At 45.9% G+C, this 14,877-nt stretch overlaps 1 pseudogene; it reads right to left on the bottom strand.

Annotated features, from left to right (window-relative positions):
* Positions 1-10,879: 10,879 nt before the first annotated feature.
* Positions 10,880-11,950, bottom strand: LOC105476723 (inhibitor of growth protein 1-like; annotated as a pseudogene).
* Between the last annotated feature and the right edge of the window lie 2,927 nt (positions 11,951-14,877).

Genomic DNA, 14,877 nt, shown 5'->3' with positions numbered 1-14,877 from the left:
CCTGGCCAATATGGTGAAACCTCGTCTCTACTAAAAATACAAAAAAATTAGCTGGGCGTGGTGGCGAGAGCCTGTAGTCCCAGTTACTCAGGAGGCTGAGAGGCAGGAGAATCACTTGAGCCCGGGAGGTGGAGGTTGCGGAGCCGAGATCGCGCCGCTGCACTCCAGCCTGGGTTACAGAGCGAGACACCATTTCAAAAATAAAAAAAATAAAAAAATAAATCTAAATAAAAGATTTTCAAGACCTTTATGCAGAAAATAATGAAATTTTACTGAAATATATTAAAGACTTAAATAAGACTTAAATAAGTGGAGAGACATTCCAGATTCATGAATAGCAAGACTCAATATACGAAACATGTTGATATGGTTTGGGTGTTTGTCCTCTACAAGTCTCATGTTGAAAGGTGATCCCCAATGTTGGAAGTGAGGCATGGTGCGAGGTGTTTGGGTCATGGGGGCAGATCCCTCATGAATGGCTTAGCATCATCCCCTTGGTGATGAGTGAGTTCTCTATTAGTTCACTGAGATCTGGTTGTTTGAAAGAATGTGGCACCTCCTCCTTCTCTGTCTTGCTCCCGCTCTCGTCATGTAACATGCTGGCTCCCCTTCACCTTCTGCCATGATTGTAAGCTTCCTGAGACCTGCTCAGAAACAGATGCCTGCACCATGCTTCCTGTAAAGCCTGCAGAGAACCGTGAGCCAGTTAAACCTCTTTTCTTTATAAATTACCTAGCCTCACAAATTTCTTTACAGTGACGCAAACGGACTAACATAGATGAAAAGATATCTTCAATTGATCTATGAATTCCAAGGCAGTTTCATCAAAATTCCAATAAGGGTTTTCATAGAATTTGACAAAATGATTCCACACTTTATATGGAAGAGGAACTGACTGAAAATAACTAAGGAGACAAACAGGGTGAGGGAACTGGAACTTGCCCTTTTGGATATCAAGGCTTATTTTAGGCTGGGTGCGGTGGCTCATGCCTGTAATTTTAGCAATTTGGGAGGGGGAGGTGGGAGGATCACTTGAGTCCAGGGGTTCAAGATCAGCCTGGGCAACATGATGAAACCCCATCTCTACAAAAAGCACACACAAAAAAATTTAGCCAGGCATGGTTGTACACGCCTGTGGTCCCAGCTACTTGAGAGGCTGAGGTGGGAGGATCGCTTGAGCCCAGGAGTTTGAGGTTGCAGTGAGCCATGATTATACCACTGCACTCCAGCCTGGGCAACAGAGTGAGACCCTCTCTCTCTCTCTCTCAAAAAAAAAAAAAAAAAAAAAAAGACTTATTTTAAAGCAACAGTTAAGAGTTTGGGATTGGCACAGGAATAGGTAAACGTAGCAATGGAATAGAATAGAGAACTTAGAAGCAGACCTGAACATATGTGGAAACTTGGTAAATATCAAAGTAGCATTGCAGATCAGTGGGGAAAGGATGGACTATTCAATAAACAGTGCTAGATCAGTTGGTTATCCACATAGGAAAGAAATGAAATGAGATTCCTACCTCATACATCACACAAAAATCAATCTAGATGGATAAAAGACTTAGATGTGCAAGGCAAAGCCTTTTTTTTTTTTTTTTTTTTTTTTTTTGAGACTGAGTCTTGCTTTGCTGCCCAAGCTGGAGTGCAGTGGTGTAATCCGGGCTCCCTACAACTTCCGCCTCCCAGCTTCAAGCGATTCTCCTGTCTCAGCCTCTCGAGTAGCTGGGATTACCGGTGCCTGCCACCATGCCTAGCTAATTTTTGTATTTTTGGTACAGGTGGGTTTCACCATGTTGGCTAGGCTGGTCTTGAACTCTTGACCTCAAGTGATCTACCTGCCTTAGCCTCCCAAAGTGCTAGGATTACAGGTGTGAGCCACTGCATCCGGCCAAAATTTTAGACCTTTTAGGAGAAATATAAGATTATTTATTTATTTATTTATTTTTTGAGATGGCGTCTCTCTCTGTTGCCCAGGCTGGAGTGCAATGGCGTGATCTCAGCTCACTGCAACCTCCACCTCCTGGGTTCAAGCAATTCTCCTGCCTCAGCCTCCTGAGTAGCTGGGACTACAGGCGCCCACCACCATGCCCAGCTAATTTTTATATTTTTAATAGAGACAGGGTTTCACCATGTTGGCCAGGATGGTCTCGATCTCTTGACCTCGTGATCTGCCCGCCTCGGCCTCCCAAAGTGCTGGGATTACAGGCATGAGCCATCACGCCCGGCCAATATAAGATAATTTAAAACATTTTTTTTAATTTTTTTTTTTTTTTTTTTTTGAGACAGATTCTCACTCTGTCACCCAGGTTGCAGTGCAATGGAGAAATCACAGCTCACTGCAGCCTCAACCTTCTGGGCCCAGTTGATCCTCCCATCTCAGCCTCCTGAATAAGCTGGGTCTACAGGCACATGCCTGGCTAATTTTTGTACTTTTTATCGAGACAGAGTCTCACTATGTTGCCCAGGCCAGTCCCAAACTCCCGGCCTGGAGCCATGCTCCTACCTCAGCCTTCTGAAGTGCTAAGTGCTGGGATCATAGGTGTGGGTCACTGTGCCCACCAAGAATATTTTTATGACTTTGGTATACAAAAGGATTTCTTAGACAATAACATAAAGGACAAATCATAAAATAAAAGTTGGATGCATTTAACTATGTTAAAAAATATAAACTTTTGAAGCTAGGCACGGTGGTTTACGCCTGTAATTCCAGCACTATGGGAGGCTGAGGCAGGTGGATCACTTGAGGTCAGGAGTTCGAGACCAGCCTGACCAACATAGTGAAACCCTATCTCTACTAAAAATACAAAAATTAGCCAGGCATGGTAGCACATGCACGTAATCCCAGCTTCTTGGGAGGCTAAGGCAGGAGACTCGCTTGAGCATGGGAGGCAAAGGCTGCAGTGAGCCGAGATCACACCACTGCCCTCTAGGCTGGGTGACAGAACAAGAATCTGTTTCTAAATAAATAAATAAATAAACTTTTGTTCATCATAAGACATCATTTTAAAAGGTGATGGGGGCCGGGCGCGGTGGCTCAAGCCTGTAATCCCAGTACTTTGGGAGGCCGAGGCGGGTGGATCACGAGGTCAGGAGATCTAGACCATCCTGGCTAACATGGTGAAACCCCGTCTCTACTAAAAATTACAAAAAACTAGCCGGGCGAGGTGGCGGGCGCCTGTAGTCCCAGCTACTCGGAGGCTGAGGCGGGAGAATGGCGTAAACCCGGGAGGCGGAGCTTGCAGTGAGCCGAGATCGCGCCACTGCACTCCAGCCTGGGTGACACTGCGAGACTCCGTCTCAAAAATAAAATAAAATAAAATAAAATAAATAAATAAATAAATAAATAAATAAAAGGTGATGGGCTGGCAGAAGATGTTTCCAATTCATACAACTGATAAAGAATAACTCTCCTGGGCCAGGCACGGTGGCTGAGGCCGGCAGATCACCTGAGGTCAGGAGTTTGAGACTAGCCCGGCCAACATGGTGAAACCCCGTCTCTACTAAAAATAGAAAAAAATTAGCTGGTTGTGGTGGTGGGTGCCTGTAATCCCAGCGACTTGGGAGGCTAAGGAAGGAGAATCGCTTGAACCCGGGAGGCGAGGTTGCAGTGAGCCGAGATCACGCCATTGCGCTCCAGCCTGGGCAACAAGAGTAAAACCCCTTCTCAAAAAAAAAAGAAAAAAGAAAAGAAAAGAATAACTATCCTGACCCAACTGCGGTGTAATCTCAATGCTTTGGTGACTGAGGTAGGAGGATCACTTGAGCCCAGGAGTTCGAGGCTGCAGTGAGCTGTGATCACACCACTGCACTCCTCCAGCCTAGGTGATAGAGCGAGACTTTGTATCAAAAAAAAAAAAAAAGAGAGAGAATCCTGGCCAGGCACGATGGCTCACACCTGTGATCCCAGCATCCCAGAACTTTGACGGGCAGAGGTGGGAGGATTGCTTGAGCCCACAAGTTTGAGACCAGACTCGGTAACATAGGGAGGTCTATCTCTAGCAAAAATTCTTTTTAAATTCTGAAAAAAAAAAAGTAAGACTATATATCAGTAAGAAAAAGACAAGCCATCCAATGAAAACTCACCAAAAAACATAAAGCAGCATTTCACAGAAGAGGACACAGGAATGGCCAATAAAACTTCTGATTCATCCATAATCAGAAAAATGCAAAATGATCATGATGAGATTCATTTTGTACCTATCAGATTGAAAAATATTAAAAATATTAAATATTAAAAAGCCTTACAATACTAGTGCTGTCAAGGATGTTAAGCAATGGAAATCCTACTAGCAGAAGTGTAAATTGATATAATCACTTTGGATACATTTTGATATTTAGTAAATCTGAATGTGGTTATAACCTCTGACTTAATCAGCAATTTTTTTTTTTTTTTTTTTTTTTTTTTTCTGAGAAGAAGTCTTGCTCTTGTCCCCCAGGCTGGAATGCAGTGGCGTGATCTCGGCTCACTGCAACCTCCACCTCTCGGGTTCAAGTGATTCTCCTGCCTCAGCCTCCCGAGTAGCTGGGATTACAGGCACCTGCCACCACATCCGGCTACTTTTTGTATTTTTAGTAGAGACAGGGTTTCGCCATGTTGGCCAGGCTGGTCTTGAACTCCTGACCTCAGGTGATCCGCCCACCTCGGCCTCCCAAAGTGCTGGGATTACAGGTGTGAGCCACCACGCCTGGCCAAAATTAACTTATTATTCATCCTTTAAGTGTTTTATTTGGCTACTGAGGTAGACAGGTAGCCCCCAGTGATCCCTACCTCCTGGTATTCATGCCTTTGTGTAAGTCCCTCCCTCCTCTTGTGTGTGGGCCGGGCCCGATGATCTAACAAATGGAATACAGCAAAGGTGATGGAGCTATTACTTGCAAGACTAGGTTACAAAAGACCATTACTTCCATCTTGCTGGTATGCTTTTGCTTTCTTTCGCTTGCTTCAGGGTGATGAACTTCAATACCCTGGTGCTGTGTTGTTGTGAGCTCCCCTGTGGAGAGGCCAACATGTCAAGGAACTGAGACCCTCGGTCCAACAGTCCACAAGGTACTTTATACCCTGCTAACAACCACAAGGTGAATGTGGAAGTAGATCTTGCTCCGGTTGAACCTTGACATGAATTCAGTCCTGGCCAACACTTTGACTGCAACCTTGTGAGAGACCCTGGACTATAAGACTTATCTAAGCAGTGCCTGGATTCCTGATCCATGGAAATAGTGAGGTCAATGCATGGTTTTAGTTTAACTTTTGATTTTGAAATAACTGTAAATTCCACAGACAGTTGTAAATAAGTGGTATGGAGATCCCAATACTTTTCACTGAGCTTTCCCAAACGGTAACATCTTGCATAGCTATCGTACATTATCAGTCCCTGTTTTCAATTCATTTGAATATATACCTAGGCGTGGAATTACAGGGTCATATTGTAATTCTATATTTGACTTTTTGAGGAACTGCCAAGCTGTTTTCCACAGTGACTGCATTTTATTTTCCACTCCCACCAGCAATGTATAAGGGCTCTGATTTCCTCACAATCCCACCGACAGTTGCTGCTTTCTATGTGTGCACGTGCAGGTGTATGTTTTATAATAGCCTTCCTAATGGGTGTGAAGTGGCACCTCATTGTGGTTTAGATTTGCATTTTTCTCATGACTAGTGATGTTCAGCGTCTATTCATGTGCTTATTGGTCATTTGTATATTCTCCTTGGAGAAATGTCTATTCAAACCCTTTGTTCATTTTTAGATTGGGTTGTTTGCTGTTGTTGTCGAGTTGTAGGAATTATTTATATATTCCGGATATTAATGCCTTATCAGATATATGATTTGCAAATATTTCTTCAATCCTATAGGTTGCCTTTTTACTCTGTTGATATTGTTGTTTAATGCACACAATTTTTAATTTTGATGAGGTTCAATTGACTTAGTTTTCTTTTGTTACCTGTACTTTTGAGTCATATCCAAGAACTCATTGCCAAATCCAAGGTCATCAATATTTCCCCCTACATTTTTTCTTTTATTTATTTATTTATTTTTGAGACAGAATCTTGCTCTGTTACCCAGGCTGGAGTACAGTGGTACAATCTCCGCTCACGGCACCCTCCACCTCCTGGGTTCAAGCGATTCTCGTGCCTCAGCCTCTCGAGTAGCTGGGTGGCGCGATCATGGCTCACTGCAGCTTTGACTTTTTGGGCTCAGGTGATTCTCCCACCTCAGCCTCCTGAGTGGCTGAAACTACAGGCACCCTGCTAATTTTTTGATTTTCTGTAGAGGTGAGGTCTCACTATGTTGCCTAGGCTGGCCTGGAACTCCTGAGCTCAAACGATCCCTCCTGCCTCGGCCTCCCAAAGTGCTGGGATTATAGGCATGAGCCATTGTGCTCTGCCTAAATTTTTTTTTTTTTTAATTTGTTTTAGAGACAGGGTCTTGCTCTGTCACCCAGGCTGGGGTGCAGTGGCCTGGTCATAGCTCACTGCAGCACCTACTCCTGGGCTCAAGCAATCCTCCCACCCCAGTCCCAGTAGCTGGGACTACAGGTGCACACCACCACGCCTGGCTATATTTTTTGTTTGTTTGTTTTTGTAGAGACAGGGGTCCCACTATGTTTCCCAGGCTGGTCTCTCAAGAGACCCTCCTGCCTTGGCCTTCCAAAGTGCTGGGATTACAGGCGTGAGCCACAAAGCTTGGCCGGAAATTTTTGATTACTGGTTCAGTCTCTTTACTTGTTATAAGTCTAGTCAGATTTTCTATTTTTCTTGACTCGGTTTTGGTAGTTTGTGTGTTTCTAGGAATTTGCTCATTTCATCTAGATTATTCAATAATTATAGTCTCTCATAATCCTTCTTATTTCACTAACGTTGGTAGTAATGTTTCCTCTTTCATTTCTGATTTTAGTAATTTGAGCCTTCTCTCTTTTTTTCTTAGTCAATCTAGTTAAATGTCTGTCAATTTTGCTGATCTTTGAATCTCTGTATTATTAGTCTACTTCCTATTTTGTTTATCTCCTCTCTACTCTTCATTATTTTCTTCTTGGGTTTAGTTTGCTCTTCTTGGTATAATTTTCTTCATAATTACTGTACTTGGAGTATGCTGTGATTCTTGGATCTGTGTTTATGGTATTCATCAAATTTGGAAAAATTTCGGCCTTTTTTTTTTTTTTAATCCACCCCTCTTCCTTCAGGAACTCCCATCACATGTACAGAAGGCTGCTTCGGATTGCCCCCCAACTCATTGATGACCTGTTCTTTCTTTCAGTCTTTTTTCTCTGTGCTTCATTCCAGTAGTTTCTATTATTATGTCTTCAAGTTCACGAATCTTTTTTCCTGTAGTACCTAATTTGCTGTTAGTCCCATCTAATGTATGTTTTTTTTTTTTTTTAGACGGAGTTTCACTCTTGTCACCCAGGCTGGAGTGCAGTGGTGCGACCTTGGCTCACTGCAAGCTCTGCCTCCCAGGTTCAAACAATTCTCCTGCCTCAGCCTCCCGAGTACCTGGGATTACAGGCGCCCGCCACCATGCCCGGCTAATTTTTGTATTTTTAGTAGAGACCAGTTTCACCTTCTTGGCCAGGCTGGTCTCAAACTCCTTACCGCAGGTGATACAATTGCCTTGGCCTCCCAGAGTGCTGGGATTACAGGCATGAGCCACCACACCTGGCCTCATCTAACACATTTTTTTTTTTTTAATTTAGATATTGCCTTTTTTATCTCTAGAAGTTTATCTTTTTAAATATCTCCTGTATCTCTACTTAACATGCTCAATTTTTCCTCCACCATCTGGAATATGGTTATAATAACCATTTATCATCCTTGTCTATTAACTTTATCACCTATGTCATCTCTGGTCAGTTCCTATTGATTTTTCTCCCCATGGTGGATTACATTTTCCTGCTTCTTTGCTTGCCTGTTAATTTTCTATTGGAGGCCAGACATTAAAAATTTTACCTTGTTGGGTGCTGGGTATTTCTGTACTACTGTAAATATGCTTAAGCTTTGTTCTGGGAAGTTAAGTTATTTGGAAACAGTTTAACCTTTTTAAATGCTTGCTTTTAAGCTCTTGTTTGCTTAGTTGATTTTTAAGCCAGGATCAAAAAGTAGCCTTTTAATCTAGGACTAGATTTGCTTCTCTACTGGGGAAGTATTCTACCCAGTGTCTTATGAAGTTTTCCCACCCACAATCAGGCCAGTGGGAACACAAACTATTCTGGTCCCTGTGTGATCTTTGAGTATTTGTCTCTCTAATCCCTTCAGGTGGTTCTTCTCTTAGCTTTAGGTGGTTTCTTTCTTTCTTTCTTTCTTCTTTCTTTCTTTCTTTCTTTCTTTCTTTCTTTCTTTCTTTCTTTCTTTCTTTCTTTCTTTCTTTCTTTCTTTCTTTCTTTTCAGACGGAGTCTCACTCTGTCGCTCAGGCTGGAGTGCAGTGGTGTGATCTCGGCTCACTGCAACCTCCACCTCCTGGGTTCAAGAGATTCTCCTGCCTTGGCCTCCCGAGTAGCTGGGACTACAGGTGTACACCACCACGCCTGGATAAGTTTTGTATTTTTAGTAGAGACAGGGTTTCACCATATTGGCCAGGCTGGTCTCGAACTCCTGACCTCATGATCCGCCCACCTCAGCCTCCCAAAGTACTGGTAGGCAGTTTCTTTATGGGCATGCACTGACCAATCCCCAGCTGAAGACTTGAGAGACATCCTCTGCAGATCTCCAGAGCTTTCTCTTGGTGCAGCTATCTTTTCTCCAGTTTTCTGTCCTGTGAACTTTAGCTACCTTGGCCTCCTAGTCTTCCAAGTCTGTCTTCTTAGCTCAAAAAGACTGCTAGGCTCTGCCTGTGTTCCTCCTCTCTGCACTGTAGCCTAGAAACTCTCTCCAGGCAGTATGCTAGGGCAATTATACAACTCATCTTGTGCTGGGCACGGTGGCTCATGCCTGTAATCCCAGCACTTTCGGAGGTCGAGGCAGGTGGATCACCCGAGGTCAGGAGTTCGAGACCAGCCTGGCCAACATGGTGAAACCCTGTCTCTACTAAAAATACAAAAATTAGCCAGGCATGGTGGTACACGCCTGTGATCCCAGCTACTCAGGAGGCTGAGGCAGGAGAATCGCTTGAACCTGGGAGGCGGAGGTCACAGTGAGCTGATATCGCACCACTATACTGCAGCCTGAGCAACAGAGCGAAACTCTGTCTGAAACAAACAAACAAACAAACAAACAAAACAAACAAAAAAACCTCATCTTGTTTGTTTCTCCCCTTTCTCTTGTCACTATCATATGCTGCCTGATGTCCAGTGTCTGGAAACCATTGTTTTATATAGTCTGTCCCTTTTGTTGCTATTGTTTTAGGCAGTAGGGTGAATTACTCAATCTTGGCCAAATGTAGAAGTCCCGCTGCCTCTTTGTGATACTGGGGTTTAAGATGTTACAGGTCGGGTTTTTCTGGTCAGTGAGAGTCTGGCCCTGAGAGACGGGGCTGCAATGGAATAGAAGAGCTCCTGGAGTGAAGGCAGAATTAGAAATGTAAGGCTAGGCTGGACGCCGTGGCTCATGCCTATAATCCCAGCACTTTGGGAGGCCGAGGCGGGTGGATTACCTGAGACTGGGAGTTCGAGACCAGCCTGACCATCATGGAGAAACCCCATCTCTACTAAAAATACAAAATTAGCCAGGCATGGTGACACATGCCTGTAATCCCAGCTACTTGGGAGGTTGAGACAGGAAAGTCACTTGAACCAAGGAGGAGGAGGTTGCGGTGAGCCGAGATCACGCCATTGCACTCCAGACTGGGCAACAAGAGTGAAACTCCGTCGCAAAAAAAAAAAAAAAAAAAAAAAAAGTAAGCCTAAATTGTTAAGTGAGTCACTCATGTGGATGCTCAACAGGCAAACTAAGTGGAAACAGAACTGGTATTACAGACAGAGGGATGAGGATGGCAAAGGGCCTGGAGGAATACATTAGCAGTAGCTTCAGAGAGTTACAAAGTATTTCTTACAGCTGGAATATAAAGTACATAAGAAGCTGCTATGGTTTGAATGCGTCCATTCTAAAATTCAGTTGTTGCCTTCGTGATAATATCAAGAGATGGGTCTTTTAAGAGGTGATTAGGCCATGAGGGCCTCTCCCTCAAGAACAGGATTAAGGCCCTCAGAAAGGAGAAAAGAGGCTTTTTAAAAACTCTTTTCCCCTCCTCCTCCACCCCCTCCACTTTCCCCTCCTACTTGTTCAAAAAAAAAAAAAATGCCCATAAAAGTTTCTGGATGGGGAAAAAAAAAAAAAGAGGCTTCACAGAGCATTCAGTTTGCTTGCCCTGACACCTCTGTCTTGTGAGGACACAGAATTATTTTCCTTCAGAGGAGGCAGCCCTCACCAACAACCCAACATGCTGGCTCCTTGATCTTGGGCTTCCCAGCCTTCAGAACTGTGAGAATACAAATTTCTATTCTTTAAAAATTACCCAATTTCAGGTATTCTGTTATAGCAGCACAAAACAAAGACAGAAATCATGTCAGGAAATGAAATGGACAGGTGACTGTATTTGAAGGATCCTGTCTGTTATACTAAGGAATTGGATATTTTCTTTTTCTTTTTTCTTTCTTTCTTTTTTTTTTTTTTTTTTTTTTTTTGAGACGGAGTCTCGCTCTGTCTCCCAGGCTGGAGTGCAGTGGCGCGATCTTGGCTCACTGCAAGCTCCGCCTCCCGGGTTCATGCCATTCTCCTGCCTTAGCCTCCTGAGTAGCTGGGACTACAGCCGCCCGCCACCACGCCCGGCGAATTTTTTTTTTTTTTTTTTTTTTTTTTTTTTTTTAAGCAAAGACGGGGTTTCACCGTGTTAGCCAGCATGATCTCGATCGCCTGACCTCGTGATCCGCCCGCCTCGGCCTCCCAAAGTGCTGGAATTGCAGGCGTGAGCCACTGCGCCCGGCTTCTAACGTTCTTTAAAAATATACATTTTACACTCCCTGCACCTCAGCAAAGGTGGCAATGTAATCAACACACTGGCTTATTTTGTTCTCCTCACTATTAGACGCATGTCCCCAAACTACCTGTTATAAGCCCTGTTTTTTTGGACTTTTCAAGGGCTTTGTCCATCGTTCTTCCTCCGGCATCCGGGACAGTACCACTTGGGCTTTGGTTTATAGTTGAGACTCACATACAAGAAACGGAACCACTCGATGGGGCATTCGTTGTCGCAGCGGATCATCTTTCATTAGAAGCGCTCGCTGGAGTCGATGGGGAGGTCTGCGGGGGACGCCTGCCGCTACACCTTGGCCATGGAGCTCTGCTTCTTCTTGGAGGTCTGGGCTTTCTTCTCCTTGGGCGTGCCCCAGGTGACGTCGTCGTGGTCGCTGTTGCTGGACGCGTTCTCGCGGTTCTCGTTGTTGCGCTGCCGCCGAGAACGCTTTGCTGTTGGGCTTTTCCGCCTGCGCGGCCGCCTCGCCCCTGGGCCTGTCCGGGAGGACCTTGCCGCTGTCGCCCGCCGCGTCACCCTGCTACTGCTGCGCCTGGGACGGCTCCACGTGGCTGTCCACCTGCCGCGTGCGGCTCTCCACCAGCTCCACCCTCTGGCTCACGATCTGGATCTTCTGGTCGCCCGGCTCCTAGCTGCGGATCAGGGTCCGCTGGGCGCAGGATGGCACCTGCGGCTTCTGCGCGCAGTTCGTGTCGCCGCGGACCTTCTCGTAGCACTCGTCCAGGTCCTTCAGGGTCTCCTCCAGCAAAGTCTCCGCGCCTGGAGCCCCGCTAACTCACGCCTCCCCCGCTACGCGCGGCCGCATCCTCCGGTCTGCAGAGGTGCGGCATGTGACCGTCTGCGAGCCGGTGTCGCGGTACGCCGGCTCTAGACGGGCGGTCCGAGCTGCAGCCCAGGCCCCCAGCCCCCAGCCCTGGCCCCGGCCCCGGCCCGACCTCCGGCATTGCTCCGCGGCTGGAAGCGCAATGCCGTTCTTACTGTGCTCCGTTGCAACCATTTTTACTTTCTTTGAACTTTTTTTTTTTAAATACGGAGTCTTACTCTGTAGCCTTGGCTGGAGTGCAGTGGCGCGATCTCCGTTCACCACAACCTCCGCCTCCTGGGTTCAAGCGATTCTCCTGCCTCAGCCTCCTGAGTAGCTGGGACTACAGGCGCGCCATGCCTGGCTAATTTTTTGTATTTTTAGTAGAGACGGGGTTTCACTATGTTGGCCAGGCTGGTCTCGAACTCCTGACCTCGTGATCTGCCTGCCTCGGCCTTCCAAAGTGCTAGGATTACAGGCGTGAGCTAACTCTTACTTTGTTTTCTGCTTAAAACTCACATGATCTAATTGGCATGTCTCCAAGCAAACACGCTCTAGCCCTTAAGAAATGTGCTCTCTGTGCTAAAACCTTGTTACAATGTCTTAAGTCACGGTCCAAAAAGCCAGATTGTTTTCTCAGACACTGTCAAATAGCTCTGCATTCACCGCTGCTATATCTTTCCTACTCTTCCAGAATCTCTGCTTTCAGTTGGAAGAAGTGGAAATGCCCCCTTATGTTCGCAAGGTTTTCAGCTTTTGCCCAGGCATTGTTCTGTAGAAGCGCTTTGTGGGTTACTTGTGGAAGTGCTATTCAACCCTGTGTAACGCAGTAGGAGCAGATAGAGGTCAGAAAGTTTGGTAAATTCTGTGACATACTCCAGATTCATAGTTTAGAAAAACAGCACCTCCACCGGGTGCAGTGGCTCATGCCTGTAATCCCAACACTTTAGGAGGCAGAGGTGGGAGGATCTCTGGAAACAAGGAGCTGGAGATCAGCCTGGGCAACACAGGGAGACCCCCACTTCCACCCCCATATCTACAAAAAATTTTAAATATTAGTTAGGCTTGGTGGTTCTCCCCTGTAGTCCCAGCTATTTGAGAGCCCAGGAATTTGAGGCCTCAGTGAGCTACAATTGTGCCACTGCACTCCAGCCTGGATGACAAAGCGAGACCCTGTCTCAAAACAAACAAATTTTAGCATTATATGCCTGCCGTTTTGCACCTTGCTTCTTCCACTTGAGGCAAGCTTGTCCAATCCGCAGACCGTGGGCCTCAGGTGGCGCAGGACTGCTTTGAATGCATCTCAACACAAATTTGTAAACTTTCTTAAAATATTATGAGATTTTTGGGCTGCGTGCAGTGGCTCATGCCTGTAATCCCAGCACTTTGGGAGGCCGAGGCAGGCAGATCACCTGAGATCAGGAGATCAAGACCAGCCTGGCAAACATGGAGAAACCCCATCTCTACTAAAATACAAAAAATTAGCTGGGCGTGGTGGCACGCACCTGTAGTCCTAGCTACTAGGGAGGCTGAGGCAGAAGAATCGCTTGAACCTGGGAGGCAGAGGTTGCAGTGAGCCGAAATTGTGCCACTGCACTCCAGCCTGGACAACAGAATGAGACTCCATCTCTAAATAAATAAATAGATTTTTGGCAATTTAAAAAAATATAGCTAGCTTATCAGTTACTGTTAGTGTTAGTGTATTTTATGTGTGGCCCAAGACAATTCTTCTTCCAATGTGGCCCAGGGAAGCCAAAAGATTGGACACCCCCGAAAGGGTATATCCTGGAAGTATATCTTTCCAAGTGAGTCTATATAGAGCTGCTCATGGTTTTTGTGACTGCATAGTATTGTGTCCAGAGTTGATTCCTTCTGTTGGGTTCTTGGTCTCACTGACTTCAAGAATGAAGCTGTGGACCTTCATAGTGAGTGTTACAGCTCTTAAAGGTGGCACGGACCCAAACAGTGAGCAGCAGCAAGATTTATTGTGAAGTGTGACAGAACAAAGCTTCCACTGCATGGAAGGGGACCCAAGTGGGTTACTGATGCTGGTTGGGGTGGCCAGCTTTTATTCCCCTATTTGTCCCTGCCCACGTCCTGCTGATTGGTCTATTTTACAGAGCACTGATTGGCCCATTTTACTGAGTGTTGATTGGTCCATTTTACAGAGTGCTGATTGGTGCATTTACAATCCTTTAGCTAGACATGGAGCACTGATTGGTGCGTTTACAATCCTCTAGCTAGACAGAAAAGTTCTCCAAGTCCCCACTCGACCCAGGAAGTCTGGCTTCACCTCTCAATCCCCACTCCAAACAGGACACCCCAACTGCTGTTGGGAATTGGGCAATGACCACTCTAGCTACTTCCTGCTGGATAGGGGTGAAGAAGCAGCCCTGCAGTTGTAGTATCCTCCAAAGGGGAACTCTTTAGGCCAGTCAAAGGGCCAGTAGGTTGGTCCAGGGGTCCTCAGTAGAAATTATTAGTTGAGCTCATTTGGAATTCCATTTGTAAGACCATCTGTAGCTTGATGGCCTTGATCCTAGAGGAAACAAATTTGACAAGGAGGTTAAAAATACAGGGCCGGAAGGAGAGTAATAGCAAGATGGCTGTCACGGGACCTAGAAAGGGGAGAAGCCGGCCGGGCGCGGTGGCTCAAGCCTGTAATCCCAGCACTTTGGGAGGCCGAGACGGGCGGATCACGAGGTCAGGAGATCGAGACCATCCTGGCTAACACAATGAAACCCCGTCTCTACAAAAAATACAAAAAAATTAGCCGGGCGAGGTGGCGGGCGCCTGTAGTCCCAGCTACTCGGGAAGCTGAGGCAGGAGAATGGCGTAAACCCGGGAGGCGGAGCTTGCAGTGAGCCGAGATAGCGCCACTGCACTCTAGCCTGGGCGACAGAGCGAGACTCCGTCTCAAAAAAAAAAAAAAAAAAAAAAAAGAAAGGGGAGAAGCCATCTTGCCCAACTCCAGAGGTTGGTATAAGAGTTTGAGAGGCGTTGTTTGATTTCAGAAGCCTTTTCCTGTAAACGCCAGGCAGCATCTCGTACTATCCCTGACTGGTTGGTGTAAAAACAATACTCTTCCGCTAAGAAGGTTCAGAGTCCTCCTTTCTCAGCAG

Source organism: Macaca nemestrina, chromosome X (genome assembly GCF_043159975.1).
Source record: "Macaca nemestrina isolate mMacNem1 chromosome X, mMacNem.hap1, whole genome shotgun sequence".
NCBI classification, from domain to species: Eukaryota; Metazoa; Chordata; class Mammalia; order Primates; family Cercopithecidae; genus Macaca; species Macaca nemestrina.
This window is presented reverse-complemented; position numbering and strand designations above follow the sequence as displayed.